General features: G+C 35.0%; 1 protein-coding gene across 3 annotated transcripts in view; it reads right to left on the minus strand.

The window, feature by feature from the left end:
• SGCZ (sarcoglycan zeta) overlaps positions 1 to 18,890 on the minus strand; it is a 1,210,518-nt gene that overhangs the window by 511,034 nt on the left and 680,594 nt on the right. Inside the window, exon 1 of one of the 3 annotated variants that reach the window (XM_009212552.4) lies at positions 11,877 to 15,189. The exons of the other annotated variants lie outside the window; for them this stretch is intronic. The gene's annotated coding sequence lies outside the window, so the exon portion shown is untranslated. Of the gene's footprint in view, positions 1 to 11,876; positions 15,190 to 18,890 lie in introns of those variants that run through there. 3 annotated transcript variants of the gene reach the window in all.

An 18,890-nucleotide genomic window follows, 5' to 3' on the forward strand; every position in this document is an offset into this window, starting at 1 on the left:
ACTTGAGGTCAGGAGTTCAAGACCAACATGGTCAAAATGGTAAAATCTCATCTCTACCTAAAATACAAAAACTAGTTGGGTGTGGTTGTGGGCACCTAAATTCCTAGCTACTTGGGAGGCTAAGGCAGGAGAATTGTTTGAACCTGGAAGGCGGAGGTTGCAGTGAGCAGAGATCGTCCCACTGAACTCCAGCCTGGCTGACAGTATGAGACTCACATTGAAAGAGAGAGAGAGAGAGAGAGAGAGAGAGAGAGAGAATCTTCCATAAATAATTATATGAAGCCAGTATCACCCTAATACCAAAACCACGAAGGGACATAACAACGACAACAAAAAACTACAGACCAATATCCCTGATAAACACAGATACTAAAATCCTTAATAAAATACTAGCTAACCAAATCCAATAGTATATTAGAAAGAAAATTCACCACGATCAAGTGGGTTTCATACCAGGAATGCAGTGATACACAAGTCAATAAAAAATGTGATATACCGCATAAACAGAATCAAAACCAAAAATCACATAATCATCCCAATAGAGGCAGAAAACACATTTGACAAGATTTGCATCCATTTATGATTAAAACCCTCAACAAAATTTACATAGAGGGGACATACCTCAATGTAATAAAAGCCATCTATGACAAACCCTTAGTCAACATAACAGTGAATGGGGAAAAGTTGAAAACATTCCCTCTGAGAACTGGAACAAGACAAGAAGGCCCACTCTTGCCACTCCTCTTCAACATAGTACTGGAAGTCCTAGCCAGAGCAATCAGACAAGAGAAAGAAATAAAGGGCATCCAAATTTGTAAAGAGAAAGTCAAATTGTCACTGTTTACTGATGATATGATTGTACACCTAGCAAACCCTAAGGACCTCTCCAAAAAGCTCCTAGAACTGATTAATGAATTCAGCAAAGTTTCAGTATACGAAATTAATGTACACATATCAGTAGTTCTGCTATACACCAATAGTGACCAAGCTGAGAATCAAATCAAGAACTCGACCCCTTTTACCATAGCTGCAAAAAATAAAATAAAATACTAAGAAATATACCTAACCAAAGAGGTGAAAGATCTTTAGAAGAAAAACTACAAAACACTACTGATAGAAATTACAGATGACTCAAACAAATGGAAACACATCCCATGCTCACGGATGGGTAGAATCAATATTGTGAAAATGACCATACTTACCAAAGCAATCTACAAATTCAATGTTGAGAAATTTTTATAAAAATTTTTTGGTTTTTCCTCTTTGTGTTTTAATTTCAAAATTACTATAACTTCAAATTGCATTAATGTACGTTAAATCTTATGTCTCCATTTTTTACCATTGAGGCATGTTATGCTTCATACAATAAAAATAGTTGGATAAGCTATTAAAACATCATAATTTTAAATGAATTGGAAATGCTGATAACCGTAGATGATTCACAGCAAGTTCTCTCATAATGTAAGTGATGTTATTTATTATTATTATTTAAGTTAACATTTACAATTTCCTTAAAACTGACCATAAAGCTTTATTCCTTAATTAAACTCTAACTTGGTGTAGATGTGAAACCCATTATGTTTTGTAATGTAAGTGTTATAACAGATGATAAGTTGCCAAGGAATTGACTTTGCCTGAGGAAATTGGTAGAAATTTCATGGTTCTGACAGTGGTTTTGATAATATAGTAGAGAAAACATAAAAAAAGAATAGGATGAAGAGCATTTGGTTAAGGTGTACAAAATATAGTCTGATAGAAGGAATCAGTTCTAGTATTTCAGCAGAACAGCAGGGAAATTATAGTTAACAGTAATTTATTGTATATTTCAAAAGAGCTAGGAGGGAAGACTTGTAATGTTCCCAACACACATAAAAAATAAATGCTTTAGGTTATGAATATCCTAATTGCCCTGATTTGATTATCCCACATTGTATACAGATATCAAAATACTACATCTACCACAAAATATATACAACATATACACACACACACACACACACACACACACACACACACACACACACACATATATATATATATATATATATATATATATATATATATAAATTTTTAAAAAGCAGAATTTTAAAAATGAAGAGGATAAAGGAGCTCTGGGGATTAATGGGAAGAATAAGGAGGAGCGGAGAAGGGGAAGAATGCGGATGTAGAAGGAGCATAGGAGAAAGCAAGAGATTGAATGTTCCTCACTGGCAAGTAGGAGACCTTCCGCTTGTAGAGCTGGTCTCTGAAAGTTCCAAGTTAAGTGCTATGACTTTTCAGATGATCGAATCCCCTTTATCTCATGTTAAAGCAAACTTATTTTCTAGAATGTTCTATTTCTACAAATTATATTTCAATATGAAGGTGAAATTAATGTGCGTTAGAAATGTAAACGTACTAAATCTTTTAAATAAAAGACACACAACTACAAAGAAAATTGTCTTTCAGCAGTAAGATTGAAATTTTGTTTTGATGAAGCAGTAGTGAATCGGTAACTATATTAAACACCTCTAACAATTTTGACAAGTAAATGAGAAAACAACAAGCTAGAAAAAAGTTGTGAAAGAAAACAAAAAAGTTATGGAATTAAAGCTATGTTTATCTCCTCAAGAAATTCAACATTATTTTCTTTAATAAAGCTTAGTTGAACATTATTCTTTTATATACTGTCTTCATCACAAAATGCTTTAGAGCATCCATGCTGCAAAAGACAAGGTTAGACTTTTCTTTTAAAAGTTCCTTTTTTTAAAAAATTTTTTTGTTAAATCTGAGTATTTTTCAAGATCACAAAAGCTTTCAATGGCTGTTTTAGTGCAATAGTAGTACTAGCAGAAGAATAAAAACATATAATTCTAAGTGATTATGCAAACTATCCTACATCTGAAACTTTACAACTTTAGCCTTAAATGTTTAATGTTGCCATTTTTATGCATTAACTATATTCTGAAATATCTTGCTTTCTTTGGCATTATGAAACTTCTATAAATAAAAGAGTTTTTTACTAAGTGCCTATTGTCATTCTAATGGAAGCTACCAAACCATGCTCCAATTGCAGAGGTACTTACTTTCTCGTAACAGTTAAGTGGATTTCAGAGAGTTAATCACAATTTCCTGAGAGACAATATCATAGTATCAAGATGTTCCTTTGGTTTCATAATATTTCTCTACCTCCCTTGTGATATTAATTCAATGTCCTCAAAATCTGTTTGTTACAATTATCTTGGTTTTCTTAGCTACTTACGGTAAATAGGACCCTTTTTATCTTAGTTTTGCCATTCTGTTTCATTATCACATTTTATGTTTAAAAAGCATTCATTAGAATCAAATGACTTTTGAAATCTAATGTTTCTCAGCTAATACTAAGGAAGTTTTCAGCATTTTTGGGTCAAAATGAGTATCCGCATTGCTTATATTACTTTAAATGCATTTACTTGGATCCTCCTGCAATTCAGGGAAGAGCTGGTTTAAATTTGCACTTTGAAATTTCTCTACAAAGGAATACACTTTCCAATGCAATATTTTATCTAATAATGTAAATAACATTTCTGGCAAGATGTTATAAGGTTCAATGAAAGATGCCTGATCAAATAGAATTACATGTCAATTTTCGGACATTTTTCTCCAAAGGTGTGGAAAATCTGGTTTTCAGACAGGGTTAGTTTTCTGGTAAATTTAAAAACACAGCATGTAGACACCAGAAGAGAATGAATCAATTTGGAATCACCTAAACATAGTTCGTCACTATTAATCTAGTCCTAGAGAATTCTGGTGACTTCTACTGATCTGGATGGAATGGGAGAAAAAATAATTAGGGTAGCTGAGACCATTTAGTATCTTAGTCCCTTGCCTCACGTAAGGGGGCAATAGTTCAAAATACCAAGGCCCAGGAAATATACTAATAATTCCAAACTAACTGGAATCATTAATTCAGTATTTTTATATAAGTATTCAGGGTTGGGAATAGTAGTTGAGATTCTGGACAGAAGATGGTTTTCATTTAATAAAATATTTATGAGTGAAAACTATTGGAAGGTAGAGGTCAAGATTGATGCATTATGAATCTCATATGTTGGGGAAAACACAATATGCACATAGAAAAATAACACCATATCAAATAGTAACATGCTCTGAAGATTCTAAATACAATAATATAATAAATATATAAGCAATATAATGTTAATCAGTGAGAGATACTACAAATATAATGGGCATGGTAATATAATCAGGGACTACTTTTAAAATGGTAGAAAGAGAATGTCTTTCAGAGGAAGTGACACCTGAGATGAGACTAAAATGAAGAAGAGACATAAAAGAGGTCTGTATTTGAAGGCCTAGTTGGAGTGGGATAAATAGAAAATTTTAAAAATTAAAAAGTGGGGACAGCAAATTAGATAATTTTTGAGAAATAAAGAAAATCGAATAAATGGAATTATAGGTGAGTGCCTGGGGGTCTTGTACTGCAATATTAAAGCAAGGACCAATACCAATGCACACAAAAGATAATAGAAAATTGAAAAGAAATGAGGAAAATGAATGTGAGATCAATAATTGAAGTGATGAAGCTGGGATCAAGTGAGAAGTCACGTGTTCTTAGTGGTGTGGTAGCAGAGGAACTAGAGACAATGTCAGCAGATCACCCAGTCAGCTGGGCTACCCAAAGGAGGAGCAATATAGACAGGTAATAATTATAATAGTCCAAAGAGAATATTCCTTGATCATATTCACTAGTATGCTAACATGGAGGACTCACATTAGCTTATGAAAAACTGAAGATAGCTGTGCTGTGGCTAAAGTTTGCAGGAGCCTGGCTCCGGGACAAGTGGTACTGAGTGTTGCCTCCTCCACAGTGTGCTTCCTCAGAGGCTCATTACCCAAGCTTACTCTGTGTGGATTTCAGTGTCTGAAATCTAGGATACCTGTAAGTAAAAGTACCGTCTTCACCTTTTCTAGCCCAAGAGTCTTTCCATTCCTTCAGTGAGGTTTCATTTTTATTTTCTAATATGGCAGTGGAAGAAGGAGGGCATAAGAGAATATTATGAGATATGGCTTCTTTCTGGATAGACAGCAAAGACTAAAATAAATGACTCCTGTGAATAGGTGTGAGTGGACAGAAAGAAAAAGACATGAAGGAAATGTACAATGCCTAAGACAATTCCTTTAAGTTGTTGCTGACTGTATTAAGGGTCTAAATAAAAAGTATCAATGGAATGCCTTGTTTTATTTTCTGCAAGGGAGAAATATTGTCTGAAAGGATGAACAAATGATCCCACCTAAGTCTGTGCCGCAGTTTTGCTTCTTTATAACCCTGCAAGAGTAGGGACTTGAACAACTTAAAACAGGCAGTAAGAACTAAGTTTGGAGGTGAGATCTGGTACACAGCTTTTAAAAATCCAAGTTTCGGCCGGGCGCGGTGGCTCACGCCTGTAATCCCTGCACTTTGGGAGGCTGAGGCGGGCGGATCACGAGGTCAGGAGATCGAGACCATCCTGGCTAACACGGTGAAACCCCGTCTCTACTAAAATACAAAAAATTAGCCGGGCGCGGTGGCGGGCGCCTGTAGTCCCAGCTACTCGGGAGGCTGAGGCAGGAGAATGGCGTGAACCCGGGAGGCGGAGCTTGCAGTGAGCCGAGATGGTGCCACTGCACTCCAGCCTGGGCGACAAAGTGAAGACTCCGCCTCAAAAAAAAAAAAAAAAAAAAAAAAAAAAAATCCAAGTTTCATCAAGAAGACAAAAAGAACTCTCAAGCTTTGTACAAAAGGAAATAATAAAGTTAATTTGAGTCCAGCTATTGAGAACCTATTATCTCCAGTTCAAGTTTCATCACTAAATAGTCAATCAAAAGATAAAGTCAAAAACAGAATGCAATTGTATACTGAAAAATATAGTTGACTCAATTTTTTAAAAATATTACATTTAACGATTTTATAATATTACTCACATAAACCCTGAATATAATGCGGAGAGACATGCACAAATGCAGGAGGTAAATAGTAAATTGTTTGCTCTTCTCACTCACTAATTTGATTCCTTAAAATTAAAATATAAATTGAGCCTCTAATTTCTGCTTAGATCTGTGTTCCCTGTTGTGGGAAATACGAATATGAAAGAGAAGCATGTGAGTCCTGGACAGCAAGCAAGATAATTTGGGAAATTGCTTTTAATTTCTGATGATGAAGCTAGCATTTGGCATGCTGAAATAGCAACATGCAACATCCCTGTGACCATACAAATTTAATCTGGATTCCAAAACCTCTTCAATTCCTCAATGGGAGTGTTGATATTCTAGGAGAAATGGTAAATCATGTTGGTGTCACCGTTCATTAGGTGTTGATCATGTTAGATTGAACACTACAGTATTGGTCATCTGTTGTTTATTCAGGCAAGGAATCGAGCACAATAGTTGAAAATGCAGTCCTAGACATATTGAGTTCAGATCCCAGCTTGGCCATTGCATTCCGTGTGTCCTAGGGAAAGTCACTTAGCCTCTCTCTGTCCCAGTCTCCTCAAAGCTCAAATGCATATTACATTGACATATATAAAGACAACCTGGCAGTAGAAAAGGAGGATGTTAAAATGCCCTTTTCATTTTAACTAGTAAAAGTACTCATTTTTAAAATGTATCATCTACCCCTTAGCTAGTGATCCCCTACTTAAGTGCCGTATAAGTATTTTTATTGGAACTAACTTTTAAAGACACGGTTGAAATAGAATTTTTAAAACATAATGCTTGAAGGGTCCAAATTATATGGTGTGAACTTTCCATACCAGAAAGGCATTTTGTTTTCTGCTCCAACAAAATGAGTCTCTAAACAGCTACTAATGTTGAGAGAGATTGAAACAATACAGTAAAGCCTACTTACCACGGCAATTTAAACTTCTCCCTATCTATGATACTTAATTCTCAAAGGCACATTTCAACATAATGATAGTCAAAATTTGCTATTTAAGAGAAACAGCCATTTGGAGTGGATTTTTTTTTTTTTTTTTTTCTACTTGGTTTAGGGAAAATGCTGTAGTCAGGTTTTGCAGCATGGAAAAGAAGCAATCTAGCAACTGAATTTCAAGAATGATGAAAGATATGTGAGTCAAATGTGCTGCCTCTTGAGATAGGAAATAGATGATTCTAGCCAAGTTTGACAGAAAAGAGAAACCTGAATAGGCACTAAAAGGGAAACATTCCCAGACGAAAACAACTTTTATTTAAAACGTGGACATTTAAAAAAGAATTTTTTTCAGTCATTCTTAGTTTTCTTTACATACCTCATACGTCCTAAAATTAGGCAGTTTTATGTGGGAAATAGTTATCCAGTAATTTCACTGGATGAAAATTCAATCACTTAAAAAACAAAACATTTATTTAGGCATACATTTAATTTTGGGCTTTTAACTTTGAAGTCATTGCATTCTCAGATCTTCTCTGCTGATAAGAATGAAATACTTAGCCATTAATGAAATTTTGAAGGAGCCCAAGAAGTCTTTTGCCTCTTCAGAGGTTGTCAACACAGAGAGATAAAACAACAAAGACAGTCCAAGGGCACCATTTACACTAAGCTGGCAAGCATAGGACACCCGTCGGTGAACCCTGCTGCATGTTCACAGCAGGGGAAGAAGGACAAATCTTTAAGGAAAAACAAATTTGCCAGAAACACAGCAGGAGAGCTTAACTGGGCAAGCAGAAAGCCCATACTACTTAAAACAATAAGGATTAACAAGAAAACATATTTGAAAAACAATGGTAAGAAAACATATCCAGAAAGAGGAAGGGGTATTGTCTTGTATTCTAACACCAAGCAGAACAATGTAATGAGAAAAAAGATAATAGAGGATGACTTCCATAGCCCTGATAATAAAGTGAAAGATGCCACTGGTTATGTAAAAATCTTACAAACAAATTTCAAAATACTTTATTGAAAGTCATTTTTTTCCACTCTGACAAACTTCTTTACATTTTACCAGATTAATGTAAATTATTTATAGTGTAGTCAAATTTGTTTTGATGTAAAATTTTCAAATGGGTAATAAATTTATGGGAAATTTGTTCTGCTTTGGGTTATCTCACTTGTGGAGATGATGAAAGGACAGATTCGCAATGAATAGGTTTTAATTTTAAATGGACTGCTTTAAACGAATAAAACAGAGAAGATCTTGCAAAGACCAACAAAGTCTCACCAAAATAAGTTTTTAATACTAGTTTTATTATATGCTGACTATCTAGATAAAGAGAAAGCAGTTGGACTAGTAATTTGATTTTAATTCTCTTGAGTTATTTAGATTTTAAAAGGGGAAAAAAATAAGCCTGAATATTGATATAACAAGGTAGAGGCAGAGAGGAAATGGGAAGTAGTATAGCATTCAATGGCACAAAAGAGGAAGTAAAAAGTGGTCAAATGGCCATCATAAGATGGGGCCAGTGTGGGTAGATCTCTCCATCCCTGCTGGGTTAATTCCCTTCTGAGGCCAGGCGCTAATTCTCTGCTTTACTGGTGGATATCAGTAGAGATCATACAAGAGACCATGAACCCAACAAAGGTGAAAGCTTTACCCATCATTATTTATACCAGCCTTGGTGAGGTACACCTTTATTATGAGTATAACCCGCCTTTCCACCAACGATGAAAAAGGAAAAGAGAAAACAACCAATGCCACCTTCTTTTATTTTACATGCTATGATCAACCTGCTTTCAGTGTTGGTATTAAGAAACTAAAGAACTTTGCAGGCACATGAATGAAACTGGAAACCATCATCCTCGGCAAACTAACACAGGAACAGAAAATCAAACACCACAAGTTCTCACTCATAAGTGGGAGTTCAACAATGAGAGCACATGGACCCAGGGAGGGGAATATCACACACTGAGGCCTGTTGTGGGGTGGGGGACAAGGGGAGGGAGAACATTAGGACAAAACCTAACGCATGTAGGGCTTCAAACCTAGATGACGGGTTGATACATGCAGCAAACCACCACGGCACATGTATACTTAATGTAACAAACCTGCATGTTCAGCATGTGTATCCCAGAACTTAAATTTAAAAAATAAAAAAGAAGAACTGATCATTTTGAAAAAATAAATAAATAAATACAGTATCAGGAAAAAAAAAAAAAAAAGAAACTAAAGAAGATGCTTAGTTGTTCTTGACTGAGACTTTGGAGGATTTATATGTTATACCGTTTTCTGTTGCTTTATGATTTTTTTTTGTTTTAGCTCACAATAGGATTATAAATTCCTTTGCTTGCAATTATTTCATAGTCTTTCTACCAGCAAACACAGAGCTAGGCACTCTATAAATGACGAAAGAGATGAAAACTCACTTTTGTTGATTGCCTGCTTCCTGTCAGGCATTTTCCTAGAGGTTTTATTGTTGAATTCAGCTACAGTTAAACTGATTTTCATTATAACTCAGAAAAGGGAGCACTTTGGGAATCACTATACTGCCATTTACTCCATCATTACACCCATGGGCTTCATTAAATAATTCAATATATGTTTGTTGACTGTATGGATGGGTGAATATGTACAGAAAGACTATAATTCAAGCAATTGGAAACATATTCAGGGGCATGGTGGGAGGAACTGAAATTGTATTTGAGTCAAAATATTCCGCAATTATAGACTTTTTTTCATTTGGAAATTGGAAAAGCTGTACCTGTTTCTTATCATGTATTGGGCCAGGTGATGTAACAGGAGTGGTAAAGGAAGCTTTTCAAGTCAATATTATTTGAAAACATCTTTCATTCTAACTTTAAATGTAAGCCTCATGTCTGAATCAACAGTATTCTAAATTAGGAGCCTTCTGAATCACATTAAGTATGATATATAACATTGAGCTATTTAGTCATTATGGTTTCATGATTCTATTGATAGTGCACAGTATTTTAATTCATTGCAGCTGAAAATCAAATAATTTTACTAATACTTAGATCTTATATTCTTCTTTAGAGTTAAATAGATCCTTCATTCTTTATTTCTCATACTTCTCACATAGATCTGTTTGTGGGGGTCCTTACTGTCAGGATTCTGTTTCAGGATTTATGTTATCCCAAAATAATTTTACAGTTTTTCAACTTCTGCTTCATTTCTGGTTTCTGTTCCTTAGTTTCAAGAAATATATTTTCGAAACACAAATATTATCATGTTTATTTATATATTAAACAAAAATTAGCTTAGCATTTTCACTCAGGAAGTATTTTTCTAGAAGCTGTGGACAGAATAGTGACATCAGCAAACAAAAATTCCTGCCATCATGGGGTTTACACTCTCTTGATGGACACAGACAGTGAACAAAACACAAATGTAACATATGATAAGTGAGATGGTAAGAGGAGCTAAGGAATGCCAAGGAAGGAGGAAAATAAAAATGCCGCATTGCAATTTAGATAGGGTAGCCTGTCCAGGCCTCTTTGAAAACTGGTTTTGACTAAAGTCCAGCAGGACATGAAGGAGGGAGCTTTGCAGCCATTGGGGGTAAGAACATTTCAGGTGGGAGGCGTCAAATATTTGTTCAGGGTGGAGTAGGGAGGCAGGTGCAGCCGGAGCAGAGAGGTCAAATGCCAAAGTGAGGCCAAAGAAGTGAGGAGGACCAGAATCCCATGGGGCACTGGATTTTTTTTTTTTTTTTAACAGCCAGCCCTACCATGACAACTTCATATAAAATAACATAGCAACCCTCCATTCCTCATTATCTTCGTCTCCCTGATTTGTTTCTTTTTGAAAGGACTTATCTCTACCTAGCATCAAATGAAATATTCATCTGTTGATTTTCTGTCACGTCCATTAGAACATAAGCCATATGAAGACGGGGGCTTTGGGATTCTTTACACATGTAACTCCTTCAAGCAGAACATGTAGGTGTTCAATACTTATTGAATAAACAAATGATTTTGTAGCTACCTATTTGTCCCATGATGTGCTTATGCATTCAGCAGGTATTCAGTAAGGTCTGATTGAATAAAATTTGTCATTTCTCCTGAATTTCTGAGGTATGTCTTCTTCAACAAGAATATAAGGTGTAATGGTCAGAGGATGGAGTTAATGAAATCTTAAATTTCAATAATCTTCTTGCTATTTATGTCAAACTAAATATATTTGTTCTTTCTGAGTTGTTTCTTTATGCAAGGGTAGATTCACCTACCTTAAAAACTTATGTAAATATTAAATGTGGAAATGTATAACAGCTTATGTAAGATATAAATAAGTATTGGTTCATAGAGCTTTTCCTTCGTCACTTCATCATGTCAGTGAATATATTTTTTAAGAAAAATTACATAATATTTAGAATTTCTGAAGGAAATTGATAGCTTTCTCATTACTGACTTTTAAGAATTTAAATCAGAGAATAAAGTGCTGAAAAATGCATGTCTCCAGATTTTGGAAATATAACAAAATATTCAATTCAATATTCAATGTGATTTTAATAACCTAAGAGACTATTTCATATAACTCACTTTCAACCTCTATCTGCCTCTTATTTACATAAGCTTTGAAAGAGTTTTGTTTTAATTCAGTGTTGTGCAATTGAAAACAACTTTCAATCAGTTAATATATTTGAAATGACTAGAAGTGATAAGAAATAATTTAAAATGGTTACGTATGTAAAATATGATAATTTTACAGATATTAAAGAAAGAAAATGACTTTAGTACTTTTCTCACTCATTGAGATTGGTCATTACCTTGACAGGTGTATTAGTCTGTTTTCACACGCTATAAAGAATACTTGAGACTAGGTTTATAAAAGAAAGAGGTTTGACTCCCAGGTCCACATGGCTGAGGAGGCCTCAGGAAACTTACAGTTATGGTGGAAGGTGAAGGAGAAGCAAGTACCTTGTTCACAAGGTGGCAGGAAAGAGAGATAGCAGGCGAAATTGCCACTTACAAAAACAGCAGATCTTGTGAGTACAGCATGGGGTAAACAGCACCCATGATCCAATCACCTTCCACTGGGTCCCTCCCTCTGCACAAAGAGATTACAGTTTGAGATGAGATTTGGGTGGGGACACAGAGCCAAACCATATCAACAAGCACAAAAGTATTTGCATTAATGTTGCTGTAATCAAACCAAGTCGTCACTGTTTTTAGCAACACCTGTCCACCGAGGCAGGCAATTAGCTGAGTACACAGATCTGGCTGTGGTATACCCAACCATCTGATTATTCCTATTAATACTCCATGTGGTGACCAAAGCACATGCTCCAAAACATTTTCCAAAGCTTGATTTTAGATATTCTCAATGTATAAGTTTTTTTGTTTTTCTGACTGCATTTTACAAAATTGTTTGTAAAAGTACATTTTCTCCAGAGGCTTAGAGATCTATATTCCAAGCTATAATACTTAATTCTGTCTTCTACCTAATGATCTGAAAAGGCCTTGACCATATTATGCATATAAAACAAGATAGTTTAAAATTATGCCAATTGTTGGTTCTGAGAATAACTAAAATAACAGCAGCCAATGCAGTCCTTGATACTTGCTTATTTATTCATTTATATTATTTGCTTAATGTACACATTACTTTAGAAAAGGTAGGTTGGAATGAATAGGAAAAGAAATAATACAAATTATCATATTGTTTAAAATACTTAAACAATTTGGAAGAGTGAAAATCCACATAATAAAATTCATTTGAAACATTTCATGAATTTGAAGATGAATTTAAAAGAACTTATTCATTAAATGGTTTTCATGATATAGCATTAAGATGAAATTGCATTAATACAGGTTCTGCTAATATCTACAGCATTTTGCATTTTAACAGTATTTTACTGCTCTCTACCAGATAGTCAATGCCAAGCTTATCTTTTTTATATTTCTAAACTAAAAGGCTAACCATTCCTATATAATCTGAAAATAAAGCAAAATGAAGTCATTTATTCATACCCACCCCAATAATTTTCTGTAACAAAATGAAAAGGAATCCATTTTAGTACTACACATCTTAACACTGACTAATCCTTCATTCAAGGGAAGAAAGAGAACTAACAACAATAATAATATTAGTAGCAAACAATCACGTGAGATTACCATGTACCAGGCACTAATGCCCACAGGTGTTAACTCATTTAATCCTCACGGAACCCAGAGATGGAGGTTTATTATTATTATCCCTTTTTATAAAGTAAGGAAAATAAGACCTTGAGAAGTTAAGTAATTTTTCCAAGAACTAGCAGGGGCAGGAGAGACAGGAGGAGCCTCTTGATTCCTGAACTCACTTTCAAAGCCGTACCCTACTCAGCCCATGAGCAAAGTACCATGCCTGCCCTTTATACAGATCATTTCCTTCATACATTTGTACCACTCAATAAAAGTGAATATTACCAACTCTATTTAGTAATGAACAAGCTCCAAAAATTTAACATACTCAAAGTCCCACAAATGAATAAAAACCAGAGTTTTGAATTCAGGTCTGTAGATTGATATGGGAGTTACTGTTGATGTTTCTGTTTTCTTAACCGTGTCAATCTGTTTCTGCAATGAATATTTACTAAATACCTATACATGCAAAGCATTTTAAGTATCACAACATATAATACACTGTCTCTAATGTTCATTTGTTACAGATTTAGTGTCCATAAAGAAATATGCAAATGAACATAATTTGTGCTTCTTCATATGTGAGATTTGTACTACTGGTGGTAGGTAGTTATTATATGTGGCAAGTGTAATTATTTCAGATAGCAAATAAGCATAACATGAAACAATCTCGATTCCCTTTTAAATTTGCTTCCAAACTTTCTTAGCATTTCATGTAGCAAGTCTTTTTTATTCTAGTAAACACATTACCCATTTCTCCTACCTTTCTCCTCAACAAAAGAGCTGTTAGAGAATTTTTCATCCAAACAGTATCTTTATAGTTGGATTACAATAACGTTGTCTTATTTTTATTGTATTTATCTTTTCTGTTATCTTACAGCAGAAGAGACTGGTTCCCAATTTCCTGCATCACTGTAAAAAATTCTTTTAAAATGCATTTACTTAAATAGGGGTAGTAAGCTAATTTAAAGAAAAATATTCAATGAATAGCATAAGTAGTATGTGAACATGGGGAATCTTAGGAAGCTTATAGGAATTGGTTAATGTTTGAGAAACATCATAAATAAAAAATGGAAGAGTTTTCTGATTAGACCATGAAAAAATAAAATGGCCTAACTCTGAGAAGGTGGGTTCCTTTAAGCCACAGAAGGGAGCTAGGAACCAGATGTCCTTAAGGAAATTTGCACAGAGGATACACGCGTACACGACAGGGAGGGCTAGAGAGGGGTTTAGTCATTGAAACTCCAGGGAGCTGTGGATCCCATAGCAGCAATCCAAACACCGTTGGTCATCTCCACATGAGTAATAGATGCTCTTGGAATTGGATGAAAGGAGTGATCACTCTCTGGCTTCATAGAAGCATTTGATGGTAGGTTTAATATAACCTTTAGGATTGTAATGAATAAAGAATAAGCCAAGATGCGGATGTTGGCGCTCAGAAAATGATACTCCAAAATGAAGGCCTCTGCAGCAGCCTCAGAAGCCAAGATTCTTGCTAACTTTGTCCTACCCTCAGTCTGCCACCCCTTATTCTCCCCTTAGGCAAGCCAAAGAAACAAGAATCCCTTTTCCTCAAAGTGGTTCATAGAAACCAGAATCATTTTCCCTAAAGCCAGCCATAAAGCATAAAGGTATTGCTCTAACCTTCCCCCAGCTTTCTGTGTAAGCTGGCCATAAATACATTAAGACTCTCATTCCAGAGGGATCCTGCCATGTACCAGGGAAGAAGAAACGCTACAACAAGAGGCGAAGAAGAATCTGAGCAGACAGGACTTGCTAGATTTCCCCACTCTATTACCATCAACCCGAACCCTCTTTCTCCAATCACATTTCTACATGGTGGTTCTCCTTTATTGAACCTAAGAATAAAATCAGATTACTTACACTATATCTTTGGGGTTTCAATCTGACCACTCCATGGTCATGTAAAACTGTGGTCAAATTAATTAGTTATGCTTTTCTTTTTAATTTGTTTTTTGTGATAGAAATGTCAGCCATTATCCTTATCATGAGAAGGAAAGAATTTACCCACTACAGTAGTATTTCAGGCAAAGAAAAAGCAAGAAAACAGGAATGCAAAACTCATACAGTGAATTTGGAGAAAATCGAGTAACACTAAAAAAATATGAAATTAAAAATAATTTATTGAAAATGAATACATCAAAAACACAAAAAATAAAATTATTTTATAAAAATAATGGTTTTCATTAAAAGAGGATGGTTTGTGATTATATTTACAGAAAATAATTTTGTTTACTCAGAATATAGTTATATCCTTATTAGCCACCACATTATTTTTCTAACTTTGAATTACAGCAAACTGATTTTTGGCTTCAAAATGAAAATAAATTTATGTTCATTAGTGAAGATTGGAGAATAAATACTTTTGGGAAAAGTAAAATCAGTAGCTACCTTATAAGATGTCAATATTTGTTAAAACTGAATTATTCCAGATGCTTATATAGGGGTAAAGAAGTAAACCATTGGAATATAATAGAGATTCCAGAAAGAGATGTACAGGTATGGCTACTTTGATATTACAGATATTGAAGAAAGAAATGAATGGAAATTGAATGGAAATAGCAAGCAATGGGAAAATACAAGGTGAAACCAGAATCCTTAAAAACTGCTTGTGTCCATATGAATTAGTACCACCGCTTTGAAGAGAAATTAAGAAAAAAGCTGTTAAACTGAAAATATGATACCTTATTTTCTATGATTTCTATGTATACATTATGGAAACCCCAACCTTTATAAAGAAGAAAAGATGTTCAAATATGTTTCTGTAATCGTAAAATATTGGGTACAAAACATGAATGTTCATTAGTAGAGAATGTAGTTTACTTAAAGAGTGGAACAAAACAGTTAAAATGAATTGAGGGCCAGGTGCAATGGTGCACGCCTGTAATCCTAGCACTTTGGGAGGCTGAGGTGGGTAGATCACCTGGGGTCAGGAGTTTGAGACCAGCCTGACCAACATGGTGAAACCCTGTCTCTACTAAATGCAAAAAAACTGGCCTGGCGTGGTGGTACATGCCTGTAATCCCAGCTACTTTGGAGGCTGAGGCAGGAGAATCGCTTGAACCCAGGAGGCGGAGGTTGCAGTGAGCCGAGATCAGGCCATTGCACTCCAGCCTGGGCAACAGAGTGAGACCCTGTCTTGAAAATAAAAAATAAAAAATAAAAAAAAGAGAGAGAGAGAGAAAGAAAGACAGAGAGAGAGAGAGAAAAAAGAATTGAATTACATTTTTATATATTGACATTCATAGATCACAAAATATGTTAAATGAGAAAACAAGCAACACTGTACCAACATCTTCACGTGAATCTCTACGCATGTAAGTCATGCTCACAAGCATAATCAACGCAAATACCAATGTATTTCAGGACAGTAATTTATCTCTGTTAACTTGTAAGTGAGATTTGTGCTTTAGGTACCTTCCTTATAAAATGAGAGTCATGCAAATCTCCCATGGCTTTGTGGTGTGCTATCTATGTCTGTATATTGAAAACATACAGACAATGTAAAGTGCAAACAGGGTGAGAGAAAAAATGATGAAAAGTCAATGTCATTTATCATTGCTTCACAATGAAAGTCTATCCTGAACTGAGCCCTCTAAAGGAGGGAAAAAAGCCTGAATTTTAGAATCAGTCCAGGAAGAAATAGGGAGACCCAGGCTCTGAATAACAAGAGGAGCCATGTAGTATAATGAAGTAACAGGTAGTAGTGGTAAGAGTCATGGACAAGTTAGCTAAGTTAATGTGGAATGAAAGATTTACTATTTAGTTCCAAACTAAACAATGGAAAATTGAATAAGAATGAAATTATTTTTAGAATTGATTTTATATCTCCAATGCACAATTTTAGCAGTCAGTCTCCTGAAAACTGTGACTCTGAGACACTTGCTTAAAGCCATAGGCATTCTTTCATGCACCTGCTCTTTATAATCTTTTTAATCTAACTGATTAGGGAGCAATAGGACACAAATTAGTGCAATTTCTTTGGACAGAATTCAACATCAGTGGAAGAAGCATTGTGTTTGAAACATGAGCAGATGCACACATCAAGGGTGTAATAGCTGCTCAACAGGTAATTCGTCTATCCCTATTTTGGGGTTTATAAGAGAGAATTGCAGTCCTCTCTTTGTAAGAAGGAGAGATGAAGGATGGAAAGTGATGAATCATTCATGCTCAATTTGATTACCCATGAGGACATTCATTCAAAGAGTCTTCACCCAAAAGGCCCTTCATGAAAATAAGTAATGAGGATTTGCATAATTTAGATTTTCCATGTGAAAATATCGAAACTGTACATTTCTTGACTAAGATCTTTCAATTCCCAAAAGATATATTTGAATGAGGACTGGATTACTAACCTAACACTAAAAATCTATAAACCATATTAAGTGCATTTGAGAAATACCAATTAACTGGACAAATAAGCCCATTGTGTTATATGACATTAGTATCCATTCAGCAACAATAGATTAATTCACTGAAAACAACTTACTGCTGTTTTTCCGCTCAAATACAAATATGTCATACGTATTTCAATTTTTATCTGATCTGACATATCTTCAACATTATCAAATGAAGCAACAATTAATAATTTTACATTAAATAATAAAGAAAATATATATATATATATATATATTTTTTTTTTTGAGACCGAGTCTCACTCTGTCACCAAGTCTGGAGTACAGTGGCGCAATCTCGGTTCACTGCAACCTCTGCCTCCAAGATTCAAGCAATTCTCCTGTCTCAGCCTCCCAGGTAGCAGGGACCACACGTGCATATCACCATGCTCAGCTAATTTTTGTATTTTTTGTAGAGACAGGGTTTCACCATATTGGCCAGGCTGGTCTCAAGTCCTGACCTCAGGTGATCTGCCCACCTCAACCTCCCAAAGTGCTGGGATTACAGGCATGAGCCACCACGCCTGGCCCCATTTTCAATAATAAATTGGAAAGAAATTCAACAATTATCCTTCCAATCTGCTCATAATAAAGTAACATAAATCATTTTATTTGAATTTCATGCATCCGTTGAGATTCTGTGTCTATTGTAATCAATCAGGCCATGTCTTAATGATTGATCATATTTTATATACTTATTTATTTTCAAGTTTGGACCATGTAAATACTCAATAAACACTTATTTAATAAATGAGGAAATGAACAAAAGAGTATAGTCATTTTTGATGTTTTGTTTCTATTTTCAGCAGAATGACCTTGATATGCACTGCAATTAAGTGAACTGTACAGTACATCAAGGGGCCAGGAAATAATTACAGACTTTCACAATCCTTGTGCACCATTCCTTACTAACACTCCACCTTGAACACTGATGCCTATTTTATCAAATTTGGGTGAAGGTAGAGGGGAGAGCAATATGCATGTTGGGAATACACATGAAGATTTTGGTGACAGAAAGAAAAATAACAAAACACTGATGAAAATAAAATTCATCTATAGCCATCAGTTGACTCAACCAGGTGTGACATTTTACCAGCACCACTTTACATGCACCTTTTCCCTAATCCACATCTAGGCCTCCTCAGCCTTCCCTAGAAAAGAAGTCAGAGTATTCTGGTGCCCGCCAGTTATCAGCAGACCAGCCTGGTCCAGAACATGGGCTCTTCCCTTCCTCACCCCCTTGCAAGTTGTCCTACATGCTCCCTGGATTTGGGTCATGGCTGCAATATAGGCTCACATTTTCTCTGACCACATGACTAAACAGTACATCAGAGTTATTTTTCTAGAATTTCAACAGAGATTATATATTATTGTCCCACTCAAAAGAAGTTTGGGAGACTTGGAAAAAAAGTGAATATAATTTAATTAGAGTTAAGATTAATAAG

The sequence above is a fragment of the Papio anubis genome, chromosome 8, assembly GCF_008728515.1.
Source record: "Papio anubis isolate 15944 chromosome 8, Panubis1.0, whole genome shotgun sequence".
In the NCBI taxonomy this organism is placed as follows: domain Eukaryota; kingdom Metazoa; phylum Chordata; class Mammalia; order Primates; family Cercopithecidae; genus Papio; species Papio anubis.